Source organism: Triticum urartu, chromosome 6A (genome assembly GCF_056163025.1).
Source record: "Triticum urartu cultivar PI428250 chromosome 6A, HENAU_Tu73, whole genome shotgun sequence".
NCBI classification, from domain to species: domain Eukaryota; kingdom Viridiplantae; phylum Streptophyta; class Magnoliopsida; order Poales; family Poaceae; genus Triticum; species Triticum urartu.
In genome coordinates, this window is record NC_141878.1 from 499529609 (window position 1) to 499552698 (window position 23090).

Consider the following 23090-nt stretch of genomic DNA (forward strand, 5'->3'; position numbering starts at 1 on the left):
AGTCGGGGTGGTGCACCACCTCGGAAGCAGTCCGGCATAAAGCTCGGGCGCTAGTGGCTGGCTCCATAGAGGGCATTTCTAGCATTAAGCTCGGCTAAACTCCTTCAACTTTTTTGAACCAAGGTGATATGACACCTCAGATATAGTCCGGCGTTGGAGCTTGGACACAGTCCGGCGTTGGAGCTCGGATATATTTCAATGTTGGAGCTCGGATACATTTCGGTGTTGGAGCTCGAAAGCAGTCCGACATTGGTGCTCGGCTGCAAAAAATACCTCGAATGCAGTCCGGCTTTAGAACTCGGACGCAAGAGGACACTGCCTCTCGGGAACAACTTCAAACCCGAGGTGTGGCATAAAAATAACAAGGCATTGATAAAGGCCGGAAACTTAAATGGGCTCCTCGGATACCCGACGTGTAAACTCGTCGAATGCATTTCGGCAATCCTCAAGATCGATGATGAGAAGATTTGTTGAACCAGTTTTCAAGACCGACAACCGAAGATGAAGAACAGTTCGGAAGAATCGAGGAGCGTCCCCAACTTGAAGACCGGTTCAGGGGGCTACTGACGGTGTCCTGGACTAGGGGGTACTCACCACGTCATCTCCCATTCTGTTAGATTGGGCCGAGGACCCCCATGGCCGTATACTCATGGGCTAGTTCGGACAGTTGCCGCATACATGGAAGATTCCACAAGACTTGGTGATCAAGACATGGACTCCTCCCCACCGGCGTATTCGACTAGGACTCTTGTTATCCTAGGCCTCTGGTGCATTATATAAACCGAGGCCAGGCTAGTCGATAGATTATATACAACAATCATACCATAGGCTAGCTTCTAGGGTTTAGCCTCTCTGATCTCGTGGTAGATCAACTCTTGTACTACTCATATTATCAAGAATAATCAAGCAGGACATAGGGTTTTACCTCCATCAAGAGGGCCCGAACCTGGGTAAAACATCGTGTCCCCTGCCTCCTGTTACCATCCGCCTTAGACGCATAGTTCGGGACCCCTTACCCGAGATCCGCCGGTTTTGACACAGACAACAGCCCTGCCTAATGAGTAATGAATCAATTAGAAAATGGGTGATGAGGAGTGGCTGCTGAGTGTTGAGGACGTATCTCAGGATAAATCGGGTTGGCTTAGTGGGTGCTGTACGCCTGAGCCCTGAATGGACTGGGAAGGTAGGCACGACGGCGTGCCCGGGCAGCGGTGATGCTGTTGGGCGAGCGGCTCCTGACCTCCTGTTAGTCTGGCGTCTCCTCCTAGAGTCATGTTGTCGGTGTCAAAACCGGCGGATCTCGGATAGGGGGTCCCGAACTGTGCTTCTAAGGCGGATGGTAACAGGAGGCAGGGGACACGATGTTTACCCAGGTTCGGGCCCTCCTGATGGAGGTAATACCCTACGTCCTTCTTGATTGTTCTTGATGATATGAGTATTACAAGAGTTGATCTACCACGAGATCATAGAGGCTAAACCCTAGAAGCTAGCCTATGGTATGACAGTCTGTTGTCCTACGGACTAACCCCTCCGGTTTATATAGACACCGGAGGGGCTAGGGTTACAGAGAGTCAGTTACAAGGGAGGAGATCTACATATCTGTATTGCCTAGCTTGCCTTCCACGCCAAGGAGAGTCCCATACGGACACGGGACGAAGTCTTCAATCCTGTATCTTCATAGCCCAACAATCCGGCCAGAGGATATAGTCCGGCTGTCCGGAGACCCCCTAATCCAGGACTCCCTCAGTAGCCCCTGAACCAGGCTTCAATGACGATGAGTCCGGCGCGCAGTTTTGTCTTTGGCATTGCAAGGCGGATTCCTGAATACTCCAAGAAGGTTTTGGACCCAAGGATAGTGTCCGGCTCTGCAAAACAATTTCCACATACCACCATAGAGAGAATACTATTTCCACAAATCTAATCTGCTGACGCGTTTTGACAGCACGACATCATGTCATGACCCGGTCCTTATCCGAACCGTTTTTCCCAGCCAACACTGCACATATTGCGAGGCGGTTTTCTTGACACGTCTGGTCGAAGCAGAGATCGTGTCCCCCTTATTACAGGATTCTCATCAATACAAACATGGTTAATCCAATCGTGCCTGTTGGTATGACTCCTCGATTTTAGGCTAGTCCCCAACGGCCACGAGGAGGACGCTTGATATTCACCCTCTTTATAAAGAGGCCAAGGTATGTATTTTTTCCCTTCTCGTGCTCAATCGAATCCTTTCCCCGCCTCGAGTTCCAAAACCCAAGGCTCAGGTCAGGCGCTTCGGACCTTCAACCATCTCCGGATCCAACCTCCAAGGTCGGTGGATGCCCTCCTCTATCACAGAGGAGGACATCAAGAAGCTGAGAGAGGCCAGGTATCTGACCGCCGAAATCTCGCACAGGCTGCCCGCCCGAGGGCAGGTCATCCCTACTCCTGAACCCAACAAGAGTGTTGTGTTCATCTCTCACTTCCTTCGAGGACTAGGCCTCGCTCTGGATCCCTTTGTTAGGGGGCTCATGTTCTATTATGGGCTGGATTTCCATGATCTGGCCTCGGACTCCCTCCTTCACATCTCGTCGTTTATCATTGTGTGTGAGGCCTTCCTCCACATTACCCCACACTTCGGCCTGTGGCTCAAGACCTTCAATGTGAAGCCGAGGATGATCGAGGGGCAACACACAGAGTGCGGAGGTGCCGTAATAAGCAAAAGCGCTGATGCTCCATGGCCAGAGGGTTCCTTCCCAGAGGTGTCTAGTTTGTGGCAGCGGGAGTGGTTTTATATCACAGCTGCCTGAAGTGCCAAGTGGGTAGCCGCCCCTGCCTTTCGCTCGGGCCCCCCACCACAACTGTCGTATGGATCAGCAGGGGGCTGAGCTGGGGTCCAGCAAAGGATGTGCCGATATTGCAGAGCCGCATCCGAGATCTTTTTGAGAGAGATTTCAGCCTGGTTATGGTAATGCAAGTTATGCTAGTTCATCGAGTCCAGCCTTGAAAATGTCGACCCCTCCGTATGTGGGAATTCAACCCGGAAGGACCATGAACTATTCAGCACTTCCTCGGCATGACGCTCGAAGAGATGTACAAATTGTTCTTTGGACCCCAAATAGAGTGTCCGGACACCACTGAGGATGCGGGTCTGAGATACAACCGCCCTGATACCCAAGTAAGTAATCCCATGGCCGAACACGCTGGCCTTTTACTTATCATGACATCATTCTGAAAAGTCGCTCTTTAACCAGGACTGGATAACAAAGGCGAAGATGATCAGGTGTTCGGCCCCCTTCCCGAAGGCTTGGCCAATCCAGTACTGGACCGAATGCTTGAGCCGGCGCCTTATCAGGTGCCCTCAAAGGAAGATGAAGGGGGGGAATAAAGAGGCTGAAAGCGGGCCTCACTCGCTACTCGTCCCAACTGGGGGAATGAGCACCTCCGCGAGGGAGGATAACTAGGGAGAAGAATCTGACATTCCCTCTCCCCGAGGAAGTAAGAGGACTACCTCTGAAGATCCGGAAACAAAGGTTTGCAAACGGGAGAAGAAATCTTTGCCATAGGGTCCTACCTCGGAGGGTATTCTTGCCACACAATGTCCGCACGGGGATCAGCCCTCTACCGAGCTATAAGTAATCAAAAAGTACTTAATAGTGAAAATATCCTACCTTACTTCCGAAGACAATAACCGAAGCTTATATATTGTAGTTCGGATCATAGCCCTTCTCGACAGAGTTCATCTTCGGGGGATCTTCTTCCGGAGATGATGGAGAGCGAAACACCTCCCCCTGTCACCCCGCCTCATGAGGCGGGCGACCCTGAAGTGTCGTCGTAGAGGGTCTCTCCTGATCCGCCAAGGCCAGAGGGTAACCCTTTGGCTACCAGGAGTCCTTAGTATTCGGCTCCTAAAGAGAGTAACAGAAAGAGTCCGGGACCGTACAGTGTGCGGTCGGACGCACTGAAGGATCTTCTGGAGCAAGCGACCATCTCAGAAGTGCATCATATGCTAATGGGTACGGTAATTGAAAGGATTTCATCCACTGAAAGTGGATTGCATGAAGCTTTTATGAGTCTGCTGAAAGGCTTTGAGGTACATGAAATGGTGTATGTTTTTGACAGTACCGCACACGTTAGGTGTGCCCTATGCAGATAGTAGCCCCTGAGACTCTGGTTGTCGTCGAAAATGGCGGCAAACATAGGATCATAGTCCCAGGTAATAACCAGACCACCTTTATGTGCAGGTGGCTGAAGGTCCGGTGGCTAGCCGGACTGATGAGTTTGTCGAGCTAAAGCGGCAACTTGATGCGGCAGATGCCGACATCGTGCTTGTCAACAAGCGGCTTGACAAGGCACAGGGTAAGTGATCTCTCAGGTGATCAACACGTAGTAAGAGGAGCATGATGCCAGTATCTTTAATATGTTGTGCCTACAGATGGAGCTGCCACCGTGGAGACCCTCCAGGCGGAACTTGCCCGAGCCAAGGAACAAGCCAGGAATAGTAATGGAGCCGCTCTAAAGGCGGTCGAAGAGCTGAGGGCCGAACATGCCGCACATTGCCAAAGCAAGGAAAGAATGGCCGAGATGGCCATTGAGTTGAAAGATGCCGTCGACCGTTACCAGCTTCTTGAAGAAGAGAGTCGTGCGATGGCGGTGGACCTGGAGAAGGCCAAGGTAGCAGCCAAGGAAGCCTGCTCGAAAATACGAGCGACGAAGGAGGAGCTGCATCAAGCTGGAGATATCGCAGCTGGGAAGCCCTTTTTTTGCGGACTAAGTTCGGAGATCCGAAGTATGCACCTCTTGATCAACTATGGAGTTCTGCAGACTCATACATGGATTTGGTAGCAAGTGCTGCTGATGCGGCTGGGTACTTCAAGGATCAAAAAGATCGTGAAGTGGAGAGGATGTTCTGGTCACAGTTCCATACTCCAGTGCGTCCGCTGCTGTTGAATGAGCGAATGGCCGAGTGGGCCGAGCTCCATAGGTTGTCCAGACTTGCCATGAGGTCTGTTGTGGATCATCTATGGCCGGGAGGGCCAAGGCTGAATAGTTACTTTAGTTTAGTGCAACAATTCCTTGGTGCTGTGCCGCACATTGATGCTATGAAGAGGTCGGCATGCATAGAGGGTGCGCAGATGGCCTTTGCCCATGTCAAGACATACTGGGCGGAGATGGAGGCCACCACTGTTGCAACACAGGGTTCGGCCGTGGGCCGAGTGGCTGCCGAGCACTACTTTGAAGAAGTTCTTGAAGGCGCTTGTTTGATAGAGGCTCAGTGCTCGAAGAATATTATGTTCTAGTGACATGTACTCCCATTGTAAAAACAATGTTTTATTGAGTTATCAAGGCTATGTTTATACTTTTGCCTGAAAGTATTATGATGCCTCCTGTGCGGCCGTTTATGTATATATGTATATAACCTGAAAGTTTGCAGTCGTCAGCTTCCGCCCCCACGCATATAATGCGGGGGTGTTCGCAAAAAAAGCGTGTTCACACTTGATCCAACGTCTTGGTCCATTAAGGAGGTGGTAGCGCAGCGAACGAGGCAATCGGACTATATTTCTTTAACACTTTCACTTAGCCATAGGAGTTTGATGGTGGGGCTACTATATAGCCCCTGGTACTTCTGCACTCGTCCGAATACGGGGCGCGTACATACATGACCGGGAAACGACCCTTCGTTAATGCGAAGGAATCCTGAAGATTTCATTGAGTCATCGAGTGGTTGACCAGTCTCGCGCTTTATCATGACAGTCAGTTTTCGGCTTTCTCTATTGAGGTGCTCATCCGGATGAACCAGGGCACAATCGCAGTAGTTCTCCTAGTGCTACCTTAGCCGATATAGTGGAACGTAAGGTACCAAAACGTGGGAGCCGGGCAAACCCAACATTGGACCAAAGACATGATTTGGAGCTAATGCATATAAGGCCAAACTCGCGATGCCGAACACTCCCTAAGGTATTCGGTCTTTATAACATATGCCGGGCTGAACGACACCCTTAATAATATGCCCTGAGTGTCCAGGTACGTGCAATATCCTGACGTGGCCACATGCCAATAATGTCAGCATCCTTCTCGGTTGTATTGAGTATCCGAAGGATGTGAACAATAAGAGACAGTAAAAAAGGTTTATGCAGGGTCTTAATCTGAAAAGAAACCTTTGAGCGGGTCCCTGCTGCACGTCTGCGCCTGTGTCTTCGTTGTGCCGTGTCCTGGACGGGTGTAGCACGATTGTCATCTGTAAAAGAGAAGAACTTAGGTGAAATTTGCCGTGCCAAAAAATTGGTTATTATCAATAAACTATTAAAATTCAAGATAAGTCAAGTTGAGCCGGACTAGCCCTAATTACACGCAAGAAGCCCCTGGTACCGTGTGGGAGGGTTTGATCATAAAACCAATCTCATGTATATGTAATGGTGCACCGGACTCGTCTAACCGTGTCTGTGGTCTTGACGAGCTGTCATTTTGTCTGGGTGGTGAGGCCGTCTAGTGCTCGGCTGTTAAAGCCGCCGCACACTCTTCCACGCGTAGAAAACGCTCAGTATTTCCGCTAACTGTGATGGTGCCATGTGGACCGGGCATTTTAAGCTTGAGAGAAGCGTAATGCGGTATTGCATTAAAACAAGCGAAAGCCGTTCTTCTGAGTAGTGCTTGATAGCCACTTCAGAATGGAGCGATATAGAAAGTTAACCTTTCACTTCGGAAGTTATCGGGAGAACGAATACAACCTCTAGCAATAGAAAGCCTGTACAGCGGGCCTCTTGGCCTGGTATTACTCCCTTTAAGGTAGTATTACTGTGGCTTATTTGTGTCGGGTCTATCCCCATTTTACGGACTGTGTCCTGATATATCAGATTTAGACCACTGCCGCCATCCATGAGGACTCCTGTGAGATGGTATCCGTTTATTATTGGGTCTAACACCACAGCAGCCAATCCTTCGTGCCGGATGCTTGTCGCGTGATCCCTGCGATCAAAAGTGATCGGGCAGGCCAACCAGGCACTACTAGGAAAAGGGCTACTAATGGTGCACCAGTTTTGCCTACTAATGGCGCATCACTAGTGCGCCATTAGTATCACGCCACTAGTATTTTTTACTAATGGCGCACCATTGGTGCGCCATTAGTATAGGCCACGGTGCGCCATTAGTATAGGCCACTGGTGCGCCATTAATATTTTTGAATTTTGAAGGCGGGAAAATAGTAGTGGCGCACCGTCTAGCCCCCACCGTGCGCCATTGCTATTTTGAATTTTGAATTTGGATCTGGATCGTGATTTTTTTGCCCATTTTTTGCTCGTTTTTTGGCACGATATTATTTCAAATTTTGTTCCTGTTTTTGAATCTTGTACGTTCTTTTGTCGTGTTCTTTTGCCAGAGAGGATTTCACCGGAGAGGAGGAGGAGGAGGAGGTCACCGGAGAGGCGCTCGCCTACATCGCCGGAGAGGAGGAGGAGGAGTTCGCCGGAGAGGAGGAGGAGGAGGTCGCCGGAGAGGAGGAGGAGGAGGAGGTCGCCGAAGAGGAGTTCACCAGAGCATCAGAGAGGAGGAAGGAGAAACCATGAGGGGATGGCAGGAGAGGAGGGAGGAGGAGCTCACCGGAGAGGAGGGAGGAGAAACCGTGAGGGGAGGGGAGGGGAGGAGAGGAGGGTGGAGGAGGTCACCGGAGAGGAGGAGGAGGAGGAGGTCGCCGGAGAGGAGGAGGAGAGGTCGCCGGAGAGGAGGAGGGTAGTATGGTGGAGGAGAGAAGGGAAGATGGAGTGGAGGAGAGGAGGAGATGGAGTGGAGGAGAGGTGGAGTGGAGGAGAAAAATGAAGGAGGAGAGGACAACGCCCAGCCATATATATGGCATAGTAATGGCGCACCGCGGGCAGGTGCGCCATTACTAACTTTTTTTATTTTTTTGATTTATTTTGAATTTTGAAGGCGGGAAGATACTAATGGCGCACCATGGGCAGGTGCGCCATTAGTAATTTTTTTATTTTTTGACTTATTTTGAATTTTGAAGGCGGGAAGATAGTAATGGCGCACCATGGGTAGGTGCGCCATTAGTAAGTTTGATTTTTTTGAATTTTTTTGCCTCTCCAGATCTTAAAAGCCCCGTATCTTTTTTCTGTTAGGTTTTTGAGGATTTTGAAAATGTTTAACGGGGTTCCCCCGTTTAAATTTGGATGTAACTTTTCGAGTAGATGATTTTACATATAAAAAACTTTTTCATCCGAGTTCGTACGCAAAAGTTATGCCCATTTTACAAATTCTCGAGAGATTTTGCAAATAAAGTCGAAATTCATATTTGTAAATTTTCACAACAACTAGACCACATATCACATGGGAAACTTATTTTCTTTTATTTTTTTGACATTTCCATCAGTTTTGTTTATGTTTTTTAAAACTGAAAAGGCGGTCCACGGGGGGGGGGGGGGGGGTGCATTCGGTGGAAGTGGTGGCCAAGTTACTAATGGCGCACCGTGGGGGTGGTGCGCCATTACTAGTTCAACTAGTAATGGCGCACCACTCCCACAGTGCGCCATTAGTAGTTTTGAAAAAAAAATTAAAAAAACTTTTTTTACTAATGGCGCACCGTGGGAGTGGTGCGCCATTAATAGTTCAACTAGTAATGACGCACCACTCCCACGGTGCGCCATTAGTAGTTTTGATGAAATTTTTTTAAAATTTTTTTTTTACTAATGGCGCACCGTGGATGTGGTGCACCATTAGTATTTGCACACTAATGGCGCACCAACACATGGTGCGCCATTAGTATATAGTAATGGCGCACCACATGTCTGGTGCGCCATTAGTGTCAATTCCATCTATAGCCCTTTTCCTAGTAGTGAGGGGTTGAACCTAGGGGTGACGGGCTCTATGGCGTGTGTGTCTCGGAGTGCATATTTGCTTCTCCTCTTCATCACATGTATCATGTTTACTGTTTTGTCCTCTGGTGGGAATTTTTTCTGTCCTCCGGTGCTTTGCTGGCGAGGTTCGTCCTCGTCTTCGCTTGGTGTCTCCCCCCTTGTGTTCGGCATTTAGCTTACCGGCCTGCTTAAAGATCCAGCATTCTCTGTGGGTGTGATTTGCAGGTTTCTCGAGGGTGCCATGAATCTGACATAGTTTGTCAAGAATCTTGTTTAGGCCAGAAAGTCCGTCTCTGCTGCCTTTGAAAGGCTTTTTCCCCTGACCTGGTCGAGAACCCCTGAATCCAGCGTTGACCGCCGTATTATCTGGGCTATCTTCTTTATTTTGTCGTTTGTTTTTATTGCGTCGTGGTTTTCCATTGCCATCCCTGACTTCAGATGTGCTTGGGTCGCTGGTGCTACTGCGGGCTAACCAGCTATCTTCGCCCGCGCAAAAGCGGGTCATGAGGCTTGTTAGGGCTTCCATTGTTCTCGGTTTTTCTTGGCCGAGGTGTCTGGCAAGCCATTCGTCTCGGACGCTGTGTTTGAAAGCTGCTAAGGCTTCGGCGTCCAGACAGTCGATGATTTGGTTCTTCTTAGTGAGAAACCTGTTCCAAAGCTCTCGGGCGGACTCTCCGGGCTGTTGAATTATATGGCTTAAATCGTCTGCATCCGGAGGTCGGACATAGGTCCCTTGAAAATTAGCCCGAAAAGTGTCCTCGAGCTCCTCCCAACTTCCAATTGAGTTTCCGGGGAGGCTTTTCAGCCAGTGCCGAGCTGGTCCTTTAAGCTTGAGGGGCAAGTATTTGATGGCATGGAGATCGTCTCCGCGAGCCATATGGATATGGAGGATAAAGTCCTCAACTAGACCCCAGGGTCTGTGGTCCCGTCGTACGCCTCTATGTTCACTGGTTTGAATCCTTCTGGGAATTCGTGGTCTAGCACCTAATCGGTGAAACATAGGGGGTGTGCGGCGCCCCTGTATTGGGATAAGCCATAGCATTCGGACAGTTGTAGTATTCGGTTTTGATTTTGTGCCGGAGTGTGCTTCCTAGATCCATAGATGGATCTGGTCGTACCGGAATTTTGGCGCAAGTCCTCACGTAGATCGTGTGTTGACTTATGTGCGACTTTGTTAGCCGCTCTATCACGGTCACAAGGTGGTGGATCCGGCCAGTTGGCCATTTCATTTTTTGGCTGTGTGGGCTCTAAGGCCTCATCATCGAATTCAGGTAGTAGCTTGCGCTTTGGATAGCTCTTTGTGTGGTAACTTCAACCGTACTCTGCTTCGTTGTCGAGCACTTTGTTCCACCTGCTGTTGAGCATATTTTTTGCGGCCTTAAGCCTTTGCTTCTGCTTCTTCAGACTCCTCGCTGTGGCAATAAGCCTTCTGCAGAGGTTCTCTTGCTCCAAGTGTGCTTCCGGGATGATGTGTGCATCTTCGTCCGGACTGTTTTCCTCCCGAGAGGGGGTTTGATGAGGTTTATCCTCGGCGTCGCCGTGTTCGGACGTCGGATCCGTACTATGTTTGCCGCTTGCAGCATCACCGTGCTCGGCCGCCGGGGCAATGTGGTCGTCGTTTCCTCTAGAGTCGACTAGACTGTTATTTTCTCTTGTGCTGTTATCGCTGTTTTTCCTATGGCGGGACGTAGAGTGGCGCCGCTGACGTCGGCGCTTGGGTTGCTTCTTGGAGGGAGCATCCTCCGCTGTCTCTTCGCCATTGCCTTCTTTGTGTGTATCCACCATGTATATGTCATGTGATGAAATGGCTGTCTGGCACACTGTGGGCGCTGGTTCCTGTTCGTCTCCTGCATCTTCGTCCATGCCGTCGATGTCTTCGGAGTCGAAGTTGAGCATGTCAGTTAAGTCGTTGATAGTGGCTACTAAGTGGGTGGTGGGTGGGCAGCTAATTTCTTCGTCGTCCGCATCCCATTCTAGCCGGACATAGTTCGGCCAAGGTTCTCCTGACAAGGAGAGAGACCTTAATGAATTTAGCACATCACCGAAAGGCGAGTGCTGAAAGATATCCGCGGAGGTGAACTCCATGATCGGCGCCCAGTCTGATTCGATAGGCACGGATGCAGGCGGCTCGAAGCTCGTGGCCGAAGACGAATCCCGCGGTTCGGCGACACGGCTCTCGTAAGGGGTGAAGTCAGTATCTGGCTCCATCGCCACTGAGAGTGCGGCCTCCATGGCGGGGTTTATCCCTCCGTCCTTGGATGGCACAATTTGCTCCGGATTGAAGGCCGGAGTAGTTGCAGATGCGATCTCCCGAACACTGTTCGATGGCAGATTTACGTCGTGCTCGTCGTGATTGTGCGGCGCACCTGACACGGGCTCGAATCCGTCGAAGATCAAGTTTCCGCGGATATCGGCAGTGTAGTTTAAGTTTCCGAATCTGACCTGATGGCGAGGGGCATAGCTCTCGATCTGCTCCAGATGGCCAAGCGAATTGGCCCGCAGTGCGAAGCCACCGAATACAAAGATCTGCCAGGGAGGAAAACCTCACCCTGGACCGCATTGCTACCGATGATCGAAAGAGCCATCAAGCCTTACGATGACGACACAGTGGAACTCTCAATGAAAGCACCAATGTCGGTGTCAAAACCAGCGAATCTCGGGTAGGGGTCCTGAACTGTGCGACTAAGGCGGATGGTAACAAGAGGCAGGGGACATGATGTTTACCCAGGTTCAGGCCCTCTTGATGGAGGTAATACCCTACGTCCTGCTTGATTGTTCTTGATGATATGAGTATTACAAGAGTTGATCTACCACGAGATCATAGAGGCTAAACCCTAGAAGCTAGCCTATGGTATGATCGTCTGTTGTCCTACGGACTAACCCGTCCGGTTTATATAGACACCAGAGGGGGCTAGGGTTACACAGAGTCGGTTACAAGGGAGGAGATCTACATATCCGTATTGCTTAGCTTGCCTTCCACGCCAAGGAGAGTCCCATCCGGACACGGGACAAAGTCTTCAGTCTTGTATCTTCATAGTCCAACAGTCCGGCCAAAGGATATAGTCGGGCTGTCCGGAGACCCCCTAATCCAGGACTCCCTCACATGCCGTCCGGGGACGGCAAGTCGCCGGCGAGGCAGGTGGCTGGGGGCAAGTAGAGATCAGAAGCGCGCAGCAGAACAGAGGGGAATCAGGGCCTGGGCCGGCCCAAAATCCCAAGGTGGGCCGCGGCCCACCGTGGGCACCCTGTAGAGATACACACCCGAGAGGCGAACATGCATTTTTGAAACTAAATTAGGAACATTTAGCTGACCAATTAAATGACTATGTTTAGCTTGATGGTTGGAGCAGTGCTATTATGACACATATAGTGATCATAAAAGAGGGAAACCCTAAGCATTTTTGAGCAAAAGAGGGTTACCCCTCTGATTTCTATCAAAGAAACCACCACGAAACCAACATGATCAATTAAACCCTAAGCATGATCAATTAAACCCTATTATGACTATGCCATGGCAGATTTAAAGCCGCAAACCGTGGAAATGCTATTTAGCATCCATTGTTTGCTTCGAACTAAGAACTAAATTCTAAGATCTGAAAAGAAAGTACAGTAACCAAGTTACGATCTATTTTCTGGTTGAGATCAAAAATTTGTGGGGATATGAAGTACCACCTCTCTTGCGGCGCCGTGTAGGCATCGGGGGTGCGATGGCTGCCGGTGGCGTTGAAGCAGATCTGCAATGGTAGACGGGTGCATCGGGGGATATGTCCCGTTGAGGTGGAAGAGAAGGTCGTGTGAGCGGCCCCGACAAAGAGGACGACGACGCCGATGAAGTGAGAGGACGCGATGCAAGGCTCTTGGCCCGTCGCCGTGGATGAGAAATGTCCATCTCTAGCAGTGGACGACATGGTCTTGGTAGGCGCTCCAGCATGGTGGAGGACGGTGGCGATGGATGGGGTGGAGGACGGCGGCGATGGATGGGGTGGAGGACGGCGGCGATGGATGGGGTGGCGGACGGAGGAGGCTTTTGTGGGAATGGTGTTCTAGCACGGACGGTGTATGAATGGGAAAATGGAGGGAGAGGTACGGGGAACCATGTTTTTGGGACGTGACTGTCTGAAATATGGGAAAGTTATGAACTTAGCCCCTGTTTAAAATTTGGACGTCCCGTCGGTTGGGGATAGGACGGTAATCTCACATCTCGCCAATATTTGCCCAAAGCGATTTCGAGCGAGGAGAGGGTGTTTTGGCGCCCATGATGTATGAACGGGGATGACATGTAGGGCGGTTGTGTCACATCTGAGTGAAGTTACAATCCTGCCCCTATTGAAAATATTTGCCTACATCGATTTTGGCCGAGTCGAGTTTGTTTTGCCGCCCACCGTGTATGAATGGGGAAATGGAGGGAGAAACAGAGGTCTTTCAGACGAGCTTGAATCAAATGTGTTTTGCCGCCCATGTTTGGCACCCACCATATCGGAATGGGCTCAGAGGCAGTCGTGTCGCGTCTAATTGAAGTTACTAACCTACCCCTATTGAAAGCAGTGGAAATCGGGCCGATGGATTGTCCGTGTAATGGGTAGACAGTAATTTCCATCTCCCAAACACTTGGTTGCAGGCAGCCGATGTGGCAGTGGACATTTTGCCGCTTCTTCCGAATTTTGGGACAATAAGCATCCATGTTTACCCTGGCAACTAAATTTGAATCCATTTTGCATTCCTATACGAATCTTTATAAATCATTCTATGTGTTTCTATATATCTTCAAAAGCACGACGAAGATGTATTCCACTGTCATATATGAATATGATTTACAAATGCTGGTACTCAAATTAAGAAGCTAGAATCCAGTTTAAGGTAAATTCGAATATTTGGAACACTTTATGTCCAACTCAAATGTCACACGCAGCATAATGTGTACTCCCATTTAGATATGTACAGAAGCGATGTATCAAGATTCAAATACCAAGTCAATCAACCAAGAATGTACATAACTAACAGACATATAAACACTTATAGAGTATATGGATCAATAATATCAACTAACATACATAAGCCAGGCCGCTGTACTTTTTTTGCTAGAACATCGTCCTTTTTTTAGCAAATCTACTACAACATCTTGGCCCTTTCCGATGCATGCCACTTATGGTCCATCTATACTACTATTATTGTTGAATGCACATTCAGCTAGATTGGCATATTTGTAGGTCTGGCACAACAATCAAAATGAAATGTCTCCGAGTCTTATCAACTAATACAGACTTGTGCTCAAATAAAATTACAAACCAAAAAACAAAAAACAATTATAACATGATTTCTAAAACAAATGGTTTGATTGATTACATGAACAAACACACAAAGGTTATTCAACGATGGAAAGAACATTTCACCTATGATTTACTAAGTGGGAATTTAATTTCCTTTTTTCCTTCAGGACCTTAACAATGCAGCCAGTCTCAGCTTGCTTCATTTTGAAATCCACCAAATATTTAATGGTTGTCTTGAGTACTGCTTGTGATTGTGCTGTTTGCTTCCTCAACATGTCAACTTCATCTCTAAGTGTAGAAGCAGAATCTCTTTCTACCACTAGTTTAGCCTCTAGAGCATCAGCAGTGGGCAATTCATGATGCACCATTGGGCCGGTGCCACTTCTGTGGGATGATACAACGTCCATGTGGACCTCGCTCTTTGATCTTGGGCTAACCTATTTTGCCATTAAAGTTTTGATTGGATTCTGAAAAGTTGAAGTTAGCAAAACATCTCAATTGGGAGTTATAATAGCAAACCAGTTAAACAAACAAGGAATTAAAGAGTTTCAATTGGATGCTGAAAAGTAGTTACTAACATCATTGTAACCGGTTGTTGCAGCAGCAAAGTAGTTAAACAAACAAGTTTTGCAAAAGGTACCTGTTGTGGCATTGGAGTTTCTCTTGGTTCCTGAAAAGTTGAGTAGCTAGTAACATCATTAGAGCAACCGGTTGCAGCAGCAAAGGAGTTAAACAAACAAGTTTTGCAAAAGGAACCTGTTGTGGCATTGGAGTTTCTCTTGGATCCTGAAAAGTTGAGTAGTCAGTAACTTGATTAGAGCAACAAGTTACAACAGCAAGCCTGTGACACAAATATATTTTTGAAAATGTACCTGCTGTGCAATTGGACTTCCAATTAGATCCTGAAAACTTGAAGTTGGTAAGATGATTACAGCAACAAGTTACAGCAGCAAACCAGGTAAACAAGGAAGTTTTTGAAAACATACCTGTTGTGCCAACGGAGTTTCAGTTGGATCCTACAAACTTGAATGCTAGCAATCAATAAATAAAGTTTTGCAAGAGCCATAAGAAACTAACATCAAACTAGTAAAACTAACCGGTTTTGGCAACGTATTTAATTACACATGAAATAGTAAAACTAACAAGTTCTTGGCAACGTATTAAAGTAATAAGTCAGTACCATTTACCAGCAACACAGACATCTGTAAATTTCTTTGATGTAAGCAAAATGATTCCAACACATATATAAGTTAAAAAGACAGTGTCCCTCATATAAACCTGACAGTTGCCTATCTATGAACATGCAAACATTACTAGTTCTACAAGTGATAACAGCAAACCATTTAAACAAACGGGGTAGCAGAATGTAAATTACACGTGAATTTTGCTGCACCCTAGAAGTACATATGACCAGCTATCTACGTGCTTAAGTAGCTATTTAAGTTCAGGCAAACAGGTAATTCTTAACAATAAGTATCAAACACATAGATAGGAACAGTCTATAATAGGATTAACATGCTTTGGCATTATGTAATTAGTAGCAAACTAAATTAAGCCAAGCAATGTAATTGAACAATTTTGTAATAAGTGGCTAACTAAAATTCCAAGAAGCAGATAACTGAACTTAAGCTAGCTCTTTGTACAGGCATACTTCAACTTCTTTTTCGCTTACAAGGTTCTACGAAGGAGTCCATGGCATTAATAGCTTGGGTATGCAGTCCCAATACTTCTTTCTTCCCACACTGCATTGGTAAGTCAAATGGTTAATCTGGTAAGATGGTGCATCCTTGATATGTTATATGAGGATGTGTAGTTAGACTAATTGTAGCCACACACATCACACCGGCTTTTACTATATATTTCATGCAATTACATTTGGCATATCGGGATCTAAGCAATCTACAATAAGATGAAAAGACTGGCATCCTTCAAATTATTGGCGAACTCAATTCATAGAAACAAGCAATTCAACCATTCTGTGGGTAAATCAAAAGCGCCACTGGAATATTTTTCACTACCCCAATCATACACACCAAAAGGGGGCGACGCCACCGTAGGGGCTGGTATGGGCGGCCGCCTCGGGTGGCTGGAAAGTGTGCACCTAGTTTGAGTCGTCTAGGTTCGCCCAAGCTAGTCATGTTCGTCCCAACGCACGAGCAGGCAATGTAAAAAAATGAAGAAAAATGTTTCAATTTGGATGGGCCAATAACGTAAGTGCAAGGCAGGCCCTATAGCAGGCTCGCGGCCCAAATGAGCGCCTCCCATATCGATCGACAGCAGGATAAATCCCAATTCGTTCCCTCCAGCCTCTAGTTTGGTTCACTCCTAACCTAGCCGCCGCTGGACAGAGCAACATGGCACTTCCTTGTGCCCTCGTTGGAGGGCGGTCGCCAAGCTTCAAGCGAATGGAAGGACAAGAAGATGAAGATCCAGCCCTGGGTGTAGCCTGTGTGGGAGGCAGCGGCGACAGCACAGGCATGGCATCGAGCTTGCGCAAACGGACAGTTGCAACTTGCAAGAGCAGCATGCATAATGAGCAGGTACATCACATCCCTGATTATATCTAATTCAACTATTCAATTTTTGGCCAATAGTTAAACCTAACGGTGTTGTGAAACTGCTTGTATGTAGGGAATCTACGAGAAAATGGAACCAATTTCTGCTTATTTTGTAACTCCCCCAATCAATACTGAACTGACTGAATCTAATGTATCTAGTCAAGTTTCTAGTGCAAACATACAAGCTCATGTTGTTCTTGAGCCTGAAGTGTCTAATGAACATACTGCTAATGAAGGATTTGATGCAAACATTTTACATGCTCCTGGTGATGAACATATAGTGTCTAATGAGGGATCTAATGCAAGCATTTTGCAAGCTCCCATTGAAGGATTTAGTGTCTAATGATGATCTACTATGTTGAGAGAGACATAGAGATTTGCAGGCATTGATGACAAACAAATTATAGTACTCCCTCCATTTCCTTATACAATGCCACTATGAAAAATACATTTTGCATCGATACAAGGCCACTAACTGTAATTGAGGCAAAATTTAATGATGTTTTCTCGTACTAGCAACTTGTTTAATACTTACATTCATGTAGTCATAATGACATTGTGCTACTTCCTTTTCATTCCTTCCTTGCATGCATGCGGGCGTATTAATGATCCCGGTTAACAAGAAGAAAAGTTGGCTTGCAAAGTAGCCATTAAATGTTACATTGGTACCTGTAATTTGAGTGTGTGGCCTTGTATAAGGGAATGGATGGAGTACATTTTCATGGCTTGAGGAAACATCGAGGCCATCTACCAGTAAGTTCCTATATCATGATAACGTAGCATAAATACTTTTCTAATCTGTTGTTTGAAACCATTGGCATACTTGCGCAGGATAGATATATTGATATGCAGTTTGTGCACTGGTTATAGGTGCAATTACACTTCGATATTTTCAGCCAGAGAATGAATAATTCAAGGAGGTACATACCATGTTAGTAGTCCTTGTACACCATGTTGCATTTTGTGTTTTTTCATGCTTGCATCATTTAGTGTTTTATAATCTGAACTACTTTGGATCATTAGCTAGTTTTCAAAGTGCATGTAGATTCACATTTCTCAAGTTATGTTGATTTTCGGAGTGCAAGTGCCTTCGTATTTTTTAAGTTAAATGTTTGCCCCTGGTAACTTGAATTCGTGGATCCACCACTACACATAAATCATACATGCATGCCAGTATGAATTAAATGAAATGCAGGGACTTACGCTAGCTCGTTGTACAGGCTCACTTTAGCTCTGCTTGCGCTTGGGATGTTCCATGTACAAGTCCATGTTACCACTTGCTTGGATGTGCAGGCCTTGGGCTCCTTGCATCCCCCTATGCATTTTTGACACGACGAATGGTTGATCAAATAAGAGGAATCGACCTTGCTGTTGTACCGGAGGAAAGATACTTACTAGATTATACGGGTGTGCAGGATGTGTACCAGATCCCGTAGCGCCGTCATGCTTCGCTAAAAAATGGTTTTGCTTGTTTTAGATGATATCTCCAAAAGAAATAAGAGTTAAAGTCAGAGTTGCATAGGCATGTAAGCTAAGAGAGCAGTGAAAGGATATCCAAACATCGTCGGAACAGTGCACAAGGGAGTGATGTGTGGATACCTAGTTTGGGTCGGCGTTTGGGCATGCTCGCCTAGCTAGAGTGTGGGTCACTTCAGAGCCGTTGAGGGTGATGTGCTGGCGTTGGCTGGCCGTGCACGGATGCAGATCTTGTGTGGCAGAGGAGCGCTACGATGCGGTGGATGAGACCATTGGTGAAGCCCCAACGGCCTCAAAGGGCGGAGGTGCGATGATGTGCTCGGAGAAGTATCCCCGGTGAGGTGGGAGACAGTGTCGGTGAAGCGCACCTGATGCGGTGGAAGTCGGTGTCTGTGAGGCACGTCGGATGCGGCAGCCGACATTGTCGGTGGACCACCCGGTGTGGTGGACGAGGGCGCAGATGAGGTAGCTCTGGTGCGGTGGTGAAGCGTGACCGTTGTCTTCGTCGTCGTTGTCCGACACAGAGGTGGGGAAAGAGACGAGACGAGGGGCGATTCAAACTTTGCTTGGGTTGGCGGCGAATTGGGGATTTGAGCAATCTGGGCACGGAAGGGGATGGTGGAGAAGGGAGATTTTGCAGTGCTGGAATTGGGGCCGCCAGATATTTCAATCCGAAACGTGGAAGCACGAACTTATTTTGTCGTCGTCCTTTTTTGAGGGGAGTGGGGAGGGAGGGAGGGGGTAGTCTATAGAGGGGGGTGGGTGGCTAGGTGCTAAGCGTCCGTACGACACACGCGACCACCACGGCATGATCCTGGTCTGCCTGGTGCGCCTACATTTGAGAGGAGATTTGAGAATGCAAACGAATCTTCTTTCATTTGCAAACGAATCTGTATATATTACCATGCATGTGTTTTCCTTGCAAATAATTAGTCATTCGAAACGAGATACTATAAATTAATTAATGAGGAGTTATTTGGCAAAAAGCGAAATGGTATTCACGGTATTCACGGTATCCACGCTAACGTGGACTAGAGTGTGTGTGTCACATAATTAGTTATTTGAATTAGAGTGTGTGTCACATAGCGATCTCCAATTCTAATGTGGATTTCGCATTTCACTTTATCCATGCTACTTTTTTAATACAATGTCAGGACCCCGATTCCAAATCACATCGATCTTGCCGGTAACACCTCATATCACATTGCAGCCTCACGCACGGTATTCCCACGGGTGTCGCCTTACCATGGCCCGGGACCGTTTGCGCCTTTTGGCTCACGTATATGATAGTGTCGCTAGCATCCATATGACAGAGAACCCGGGCCGACGTGGCTAGTCATGAACCCAAAGCGGCGCAGACCTATGGAGACAGGCATACATGAATCACATCGAGCATGTCGGTCATCAGCGAGTGAATCCGGGCTATAGCACTGGGCTAACAGGACTCCGGGGAACCCAGGCTGTAGCAGGCTAGGCAGGACTCCGGATGTCACCGCGTGACATTTCCCCAAAGGGACAGACATAGGAACGAAGTGAAACACATGCCGGCCAGTCAAGTGTCCTGAGCAGGAGTGCTGGGCTAGCAGGACTCCGGTGAACCGGGCTGTAGCGGACTACTATGGCTCGAGGAACACTAGACTACATTTCCCCATAAGAAAGGCTGCCAAGGATAAACAACTAGATTGTTGGATCCCACTCATACCAAGCATTTCAATCATGCACACAATATGCCCGATATGAGTACATACAACATGGCATCACAACAAAACTCTACAACTCAAGTACTTTATTTAAAAGCTCTAGAGAGAGCCATACATAACATGTTCATACAGGTAGGGGTCACATGACCCGACACTCAACTCATACCAGCATACAAGCACACGCGGAAGCAAATAGTCTGAGTACAGACACTAGAAAGCAAGAAGGCTTCTCGAAGCCTGTCTATCTACATAGGGCCCTCCATGGCCAAGATCACCACCTGGGTGGCTAGTCACTCGTCGACATCAAGGTCTACATAAAACCCATCGGAGGGGGTGGTGTTGTCGTCTAAAAACAATAATTAAGCAAACATGAGTACAAAGGTACTCAGCAAGTCTTACATCAGAACCTACTATACATGCTCATTCTCAAGAAGGTGGTGGGGTTTTTGCAGCAAGCCAGCTTTGACTCTTGGCTAAGCTATCCTATGGAACTCCACTAGTAAAATAGTTTTCGCACACAAGTCCACTACTCACCAACGCAATACTCTACTGGGGATCCTCCCTCGTCATCCTACGAGAGGGCCATCCTCGGTACTCACACTTATCTTGAGTCTTTTAGTAGTATCTGTTAACTTGTCTATGAACTGTATAGGCAACCAAGTAGTCCTTTACCGCGGACGCGGCTATTCGAATAGTTTATTACCCTGCAGGGGTGTACTTCTTCATACACGCTTTCACCACTTACCGCCGTTTACACGACATGTACTCGGCAACCTTCAAGCGGAAGCCCAACGAGGGTGTCCGCCACGGCCTACCTAAACACTCAAGCCTCTAGTCCAGGTTTACCGCCTATCCAGGTTCCATCCGCAGGGAGTCCGGCCGAGGATTCCACATATGGCCTCGAACGATGTGAACAGGGTTCCCGAGACACCAAACGGGTGACTCGGTACACCGTGCCACGGTGTATCTACAACAACATAGCCCACCCCTCGGGTCAGCGCTACGCACGGCCGCCAACACATAACCTACAAACACCAGAAACTAATTGCAACTCCTGGATAGAGTACTAGGGTGAATAAGAAGCCGAGGGGGTCCATTGGTTTCGGGCCCAACGTATGGTAGTAATTGAATCTTAAAGCACACATACAGATCTCAGTTCTTATGGACGACCTCAATGAAACAACCCACCATGTACTCCTACATGGCCTCTCATCGATACCTTTACCAAATCATGTTCAACACATCCCTCGCATTACCAACATAATCATTTTACTCTAGCCCATCACCCAGATGAACCAGACCTGACACAACTCTAAGCATAGCAGGCATAGCAAGGTAGGAAACACATACATGGCTCAATCAACTCCTACACATGCTAGTGGGTTTCATCTAGTTACTGTGGCAATGACAGGTCATGCAGAGGATAAGGGTTCAACTACCGTAGCACACAGCAGTTTGAATTGCGTTGTCTTAATGTAGTAAACAAGAGAAGGAGCGAGAACATGGGTTTCTATCGGAATGATCAATGGGTTGCTTGCCTGATGTAGTGGTAGTAGGGTACTGCCCTTCAGACGGATACTCGGGGTTATCCTCGGAGGCGGAACCTACCACGAAAGTCACACCGAACATAATCAACACATAACAATATGCAACAATATGATGCATGCTATGACATGGCAGAATGAAAGTGTCTTGGCCTAATGCAAGCTAAAACAGAAGGGAATGAACTCATTTGAATCAAATATTCAAATGTTAGTTCATTTAACATAGCCTTATTAGTGCATCATCTTATTTTGCTTAAACAACAAGGTTAACTTGTTTTGTCATGCATGAAACCATTACAATGGATAGATTCAATTTTTCTGATCATTTTTCATATATAAATTGTTTGATTTGGAGCTATGGTTGATTTTCTATGATTTTTAGAAGTTTTGGCTATTTTCTGGAATTTCCTATATAAGAATAATTCCAGTAATTGAATTAATGCGTCAGCATGACATAGGTGTGACGTCAGCGGGTCAACTGGGTCGGCCAGGTCAAACCTGACTGGTGGGCCCTATCTTTAAGTGTCTCAGCTAATTAACAGAATTATGTTAGTGCTAATTAACTGTCAGTGGGGCCTGGGCCCACATGTCAGTGACTAAACTAATTAGAATTAGTTAAAACTAATCCTAAACTAATTAGCAGGCCGGCACACCTGTCATAGACTCAGGGGGAAGTCAACCTGGGCCCACATGGGGTCAAACAGAGTCAAACTCGCCGGCTTTTAGCCGCCGGCGAGGCCAGACACGGCGGAGGGCTCGGGTTTTGCACTCCGGCGACCAAAAGGACAGCGGAGACCATCTACGTTTTGCAGGGAGTGAGCCACGTCGAGTGGTGGTAGTAGGTGGAGCTGGGGTGGCCGGAGACGATGGCGGTAAGCATGTCCGCGGTGGCCGGAGTTCGGGCGAGGTTGAACTAGTCGCTAGCAGGCACGGCGAGGGGCGTGCGGGGGTGCTACGGGCTCCTGCTAGTGCGTTGAAGACGAAGGCGTGCTCGGTTGCGACCCAACGTGGCTGTGGCCACGACGGCGACATGCGGTGGTGGCGGCGAGCTTCGGCTCCGATGGCCGTGGTGGTTAGAGGACGCAGACGAGCGCAGGGAGAGGGGGAAACGGTGGCGGAGCTCACAGCGGTTGCAGGGGAGCAAAAGGCGAGCTCGGGGAAGAGCTGGAGCGAACGGGGCGGCGAGGGGGATCTCCGGCGACCGAGGTTGAAGACGATCTCGGTGCAGCGTCTCCGGGGCGAGCGAGCGCTCGGGGATGGGTCGAGGCGAAGCAGCGGACGACGGTAGAGCTTCTTGGCACGGTGAGGCAACGAGTGGACGGTGGTGGCTGCGGTGGAGCTTGTCAGCGGCGACGGCTGCGCTCGGCAGGGAATGGGGAGAGAGCCAGAGAGGGGGAGAGGCCACGGTGAGAGTGTGGAGAACGAGAGGGGACGTGGGGGAGTGCGTGGCACTCGTAGGTGCATCCGGGGCGTCGGCGGAAGCAGGAGTTGGCCGGCGTGTGGCCGCGGGCGCCGGCCACGCGCTTCTCGTCCTCCTGGCGAGAGGAGGAGGACGAATGGCAGGGGCCAGTGGACTGGGCCGAGCGGGTGGGCTAGGTGGGCTGCGCCAGGTAAGTCTCTGTTCTCTCTCTACTTTTCTGTTTTTTATTTATTCTATTATTTCTGTAACTTCAGGGCTTTATTAAAAATGCCAGGGCATTTCCATAAATCATAA